We start from the raw sequence: 5717 nt of genomic DNA, 5'->3' as shown, positions 1-5717 counted from the left end.
CGGAAATCACGGAAGATTTAGAAGAACGAATATGGACCAAGTAGATGAGCACTTGGCAGAAGAGATCCGAAAGTATGACCACTTGTAAAACCCCTGATGACGCTAAGACGCAAAGGGAATTTATGACACATGACACATGGAGCTTCTCTTTCCAGCTTCTCCTTCCTCTTCTTCATCCCTATCACATTGAAGTAAGTCATATCTCATCAGTACATGTTACTGACTTGCCCCCTTCCTCGAGTCCCTTTGCTTTATTGCCCGCAGATCCAGGGCCTCTGTGGCCACACCATGGATTACGATTGTGGATCGTGCATCAGAGGTCGCAACGGTTGATCCAGTATGGTGGATTCTATATCGTGCGGGCTGATCGTAGTGGTAATGGCGGATCCTGTGTAGCGTTGGCATCATATAATGGTGGTGGACCAAAACTGAGGTCGGCGGCTGATGATGGATCCTAATAAGCGGCAGTGGACAATGACTGTGGACTATAGTGGATCCGATCTGGATGGCGGATCATGATCAGGCTGGCTGCTGACCATAGACTATGATTGCAGCAGGACTGCTTGACATATAGTATTGAAGTTATCCTTCAAAATGCTTACCCTCATCAACACTGATTAAAAAACTTTAATCTTGATGATGTTTTCCTACACCTGACATATATTGCACTTCTGTCCGTCCTGGGAGAGGGATTCCTCACATGTGGCTCTCTCTGAGGTTTCTACGTATTTTTACCCTGTTAAAAGGGTTTTCAGTAGTTTTTCCTTACTCTTGCTGAGGGTTAAGGACAGAGGATTGTCACACCATGTTAAAGCCCTATGAGACGAAATGTGATTTGTGAATATTGGCTATACAAGTAAAATGTGATTGATTGATTGATCTACGAGAAAGTTTCTATTGTATATGCTGACCGTAGAGAGTCAGAGCAGGACAGCATCACTGTGGAGATCTTCATTAATGCCCTGGCTGACGCTGAGTTAGTACGAAAGTTGCTGGAAGAGAAGCCTCCCACCCTGGCAAGAGCCTACGAGATAGCGCACAGGTGTGAAACCACAAGAAGGACAGCAAGAGCTGTCACACAGCTTATGCAGCCAGGTCTTCGAAATGCTGCAGAACGGAGACCCAGGGCCGCGTTGGCGCATGAGAGGGCCCGTGTTTCAGCCTTTAAAGAGCTAGTGGGGTCGCTGATGAGCAAGATGCAGAGGCCGCTTAGCCACCAGTAAGAACTAGGGATGAGCGAGTACAGCATTATCTGTATCTGTATCTGTTAACCATATGAATTATCTGTATCCGTATCCATACTCGGAGTGGGCGGGGCCTTACCCGGAAGTGGTAGTGATTTAACCCGGACGTGGGCTGGATTTAACCCGGAAGTAGGCCGGGTTGTCTTGAAATGGGCGGGGCTTTAACCAGTATGTTATTTTAAGCATGCAATTGATATGGGTTGATCAGAAATTGTTATATTTATTGCTGATTAGAAAACTATTACAGGACAGCATCAGCATTGAGCTTCAGATCAATGATTTTGATCACAATAGCAAACGAAACTATTTACAGAACAAGTTTTGCAACAATGAATACAACACATGCTGTTGCAATTATGAAGTGAAATGTAATAACAAGTGTTTTCATACTCAACATAACTTTCTTTTTAACTCTGAAATTTTTTAATGATTTTTTTTTTTTTTTTTTTTTTTTTATTTCCACACCAGGTGTGTGTGTGTGTGTAGCTTAATTTGTAATATTTTTTATACCACTACTACCTAGAAAGTGTCAGACACTCAGTGCGTGAAGTAAAATAAAACTGGTTAGAGCCAACTGGCGGTTTAAAAAAAACAAAAAAAAACTCCAACGACCGGCAGAGAGAGAGAGAGGGAAGAGAGAGAGAGAGAGTAGTCAGACATTCAATGCGTGAAGTAAAAAAAAAAAACTGTTTAAAAAAACATCTCCGACAGGCAGAGACGCAACGCGAGTCGCTTTCTACCAGCACCACGTCTGAACGAACCCACGTTTAACAGAACTCTAATGGTTAATAAGTAAGTACAAACTGAAATAAAAACAAACTTCAAGCTGAAGAAACCCTAAACGTTAACGGAAAAGACCCGCGAACCTTAGTGACTGAGAGACAGAGAGCTGTTCTGTGTGTGAGTGAGCAGAGCGGTGTGTGAAGGGGAGGAGCGCTGTGACACTGTGTGAGGATTTTCATTCAGTCCGAGCACAGATATTGACTCGTATTACTCGTATAATACTCGTGCTCGGCAAAAGTGCTTTATCCGTACCGGATACTCGTTTCAGCCGAGTATCCGGCTCATCTCTAGTAAGAACGCAAAGTTCTCACCGGCAGTGGCAGTCCCACAAAGCTAAGCCTGTAAAAACGAACTTTGGAGAAGTAATTTGCCAAAACTATTCTGGGGTGGGGCATATACATAGGAACTGCACTTCTCCCCGTAAACCCAAACGATATGCACCCAGGGCCTTCACAGCTCCGGTTCCTGACTCAGGTACAGTGGTCACCTGCACCAAAGGCTCAGAAGACGGAATGAGTATTCCAATACGGATATATGGACTTGAACTAGGTGCTCTGCTAGACTCTGGCACTTGGAGGAATGTACTGCCCCTTCGTCATTTCAATGCCATCCCTCATGAATCCAGCCATCCACCGTGCAAGTTCTGCAGGGCATCGATCCTGAGGGTCTGACAGTCCAAGGGGAAGTCAACCTGCCAGTGCGAACCGGAGGCAGAGTTACAAACTTAAACTTTATTATGGCAGACACAGCTAATAACATGGAAGTTATCCTGGGGCACCCTTTCCTGCTTGAGGCACAGGCCCACTTCGATTATGGTCCCAGAGAAATAATTCTCTTCGGTGAGAAGATACCTCGCTTCAAGCCCAGCCCACAGCCTGAGGTGCACATTGTCAGAGAAACCCGCACCACAAGGTTGGAGTCTGGGTGTGTTCTGTATAAAAATAAAACAACGATTTAATGTTTACAGTACTAACAAACTCAAAAAAGTATTAATTTTGCATGACAACAATAGCATTAAACAAAACACACCGACGTAACATTTTTCATATTCACAATTGAACCATATGTAACGTATTTTGCTGCTTCACAGTGCTCTTATATCACTCATTGTATTGGAACTATTTTGTTAATGAAACAGCCTGGATATGCACACTGGAGCCTTTTTATATATCACACCACTGCACAGCCACAAAATTGTTCCAAAGTAAGGAGTGGTCTGAGGGCACCATAAAATGGGCAGGAAAAATCATTAAATATTCAGTTAATATGTATTATGTTGTTGATTACAAAAAATATTTTTGGCATGTTTGTTGTGGTTTAAAATGTTGTTTGTTAGTTGTGTCAGTTTGCTGATTGAAGGACTATATGCCCAGGGCTATGTCCATGCAACATGAGTCCAGTTCAAACCCAAATCCTTTTGCTAGTTGGTCCAAGTAAAAACGAATTGGACGATAATAATGAACCACAAAAATCCTACTTCAAGCACAGTTACCTCTGAATGAATTCCAGTGTACAAGGTGCCTCCTCCTGGTAAACCAGATTAAATATGTAGTAGCTTGCGAATAATGCTGCAATTCCAGCCACAAAGTTGGGATGTGGAGGCACAACCACCTGACCCTCGATGCTCAGCATCCAATTGGCTGCTGTGAGCACTTCACCTAAACATAAATAAAGACATTTAAATTATTTTTTTCTGTTACCTTCCACATAAACATATCCACATGTTTAACTGTTACTAATACATGTCCTTCACATAGTCTCGGCCTGTGCAATGCTCAACAACAGAAAAAAAAACTGTATACACTACCTAAGACAATTAGTCTCAGAGAGATAGGAAGCGGCAGTGTTCTCCCGATGTCAGCTGCTGTTGCTAACACCTAAAAAAAATAAAAATAATAACATTAAAAAAATTACAGTGATTGTCCTCAGTGGAACTGTTGAGGGTAACAATATCATACCAATATCATTTCAAAAGTTTCTAACTATAACAATTTCAAACTTACATCTGCTTGCAAAAGGAGTTCCTCAGGTTTCTCTTTGAAGTGTGCCATGAACAGGAGGATCACGACTGGGCATGGATCACAGTTTTCTTCTCTGTTGTACTTTGAGAGGATGAGCTTTACCTCATCTGCATTAGTCCCTGCTGGCTTCTGCTCGAAAAACTGAAGAATCAGCTTCCCCTGTTCTTCCATAGCCTGCTTCATTTTATCCAGGATGTCAATGTCTGTGAGTAATTTGAAGTGGCTGTACAGCTCTTTTGGTGAGAAAAGATATGGCCAGTCATTCCTCAGCTCGGTAATTGAAGGGGGTGGGATGGCATTGATGGTTTTTCTTTGTAGGTAGTAGGTTGTTTTCATTAACTGAGTCAAATGTCCTCTCTCTGCACCCGCTGGCCCCTCAACACAGTAAAGGTCCAACATTTCCCTCTGCTTCTCTTTGAGACTCTCTACAGTTTCCCCCGGTGGACAGTCAGGCTGCCATCTCATGCAGCCATCTGGGTCAGCTGGTCCTCTAGCTATGTCTGCAGGTGGATTTGAGAGAATTTTCGGCTGCCTTCGTCTGATAAGAACATTTCCACGATTGACATGTTCTACTCGGGTTTTTAGCTGAGTCAAAGGGATCCGTAGCCACTACCAATTACAGTCCCATCTGTCATGACATCAGCAAAACTTCTGGGATGCTGCTTTACAATCATCTTGGCCACTGTCAGACACTGAGATTTTGATGGATTTAATTCAGTCAGCCTCATTTCATCAATGATAATCCGTACCATTTCCCTGCGGTCCTTAGCAGATGGAGAAACATCGTTTCATCTGTGCAATGGCGGTTTTGATACCAGGAGACATTCTGTTCCAAGGAACATTGAAGTTTTCTGGCCAGGTACTTAAATTCACAGTCACTCTGAAGGTATTATCGCTTCACTGACTTGAATGGCTGGAGGTAGATTGGGAAGAAGAATGATTCTCTGTAGTTGTACTGAAGTATATGTCCTAAGGATCTACAGTAGTCAGTGTCATGCATGTTGTTTCGTCTACAAGAAAAGGAAAAAACATTGTATGAGCATCACTTAAGAGATACAAACTAGGGATGCCTGGTTTAGTCAGCAATAAAAAAATCGGCCAATATTAACATACAATTAGCAATTCTGTTTTAAGTGCTTTATAAACATTAATCTAACACATACCTTCAGTTTGCCAAGCGTTCAGAAGCCTCCGACATTGGATACGTGTGATGTCGGCCGGGAGATCCTCCTCTTTAATGAACTGCAGGTCACCTCTTGATTCCACTCCAATGCGTTCTAAGTTGTTCAGGAGGGACTGCAGTTTGTCCTCCTGTAGGCTGGGTAATACCAGCAACACAGCTTGTCTGATTTCCTTCCCGACAGCTGACATGTTAGTATATATCTAGGAGGGAGTGGTGAAATATAATCACTGATGTGCCATTCAGCTTGTACCCCATTAATGGATAATAATCAAGGAGGTCTTCTTGCTTGACACACATGTAGCTCGAGTCCTGGACTACCTCTGTTAGACTGTGAATACCAAAATCAGGAATTTCCACAGCCAACTGCCTCCCCACAATAAAGTAGACAAAATCTCTACGATGGATCAAAATTAACATAATCTCACCCATGTGAAGGCCCTCATCATCTCGTCCTAGAACATGCATTCCTTTTTTGTAATTTGTCCC

At 42.9% G+C, this 5717-nt stretch overlaps 1 pseudogene; it reads right to left on the bottom strand.

Moving 5' to 3' along the window:
- Positions 1-2640: 2640 nt before the first annotated feature.
- On the bottom strand, positions 2641-5419 carry LOC128426158 (uncharacterized; annotated as a pseudogene).
- Between the last annotated feature and the right edge of the window lie 298 nt (positions 5420-5717).

Source organism: Pleuronectes platessa, chromosome 20, assembly GCF_947347685.1.
Source record: "Pleuronectes platessa chromosome 20, fPlePla1.1, whole genome shotgun sequence".
In the NCBI taxonomy this organism is placed as follows: Eukaryota; Metazoa; Chordata; class Actinopteri; order Pleuronectiformes; family Pleuronectidae; genus Pleuronectes; species Pleuronectes platessa.
This window is presented reverse-complemented; position numbering and strand designations above follow the sequence as displayed.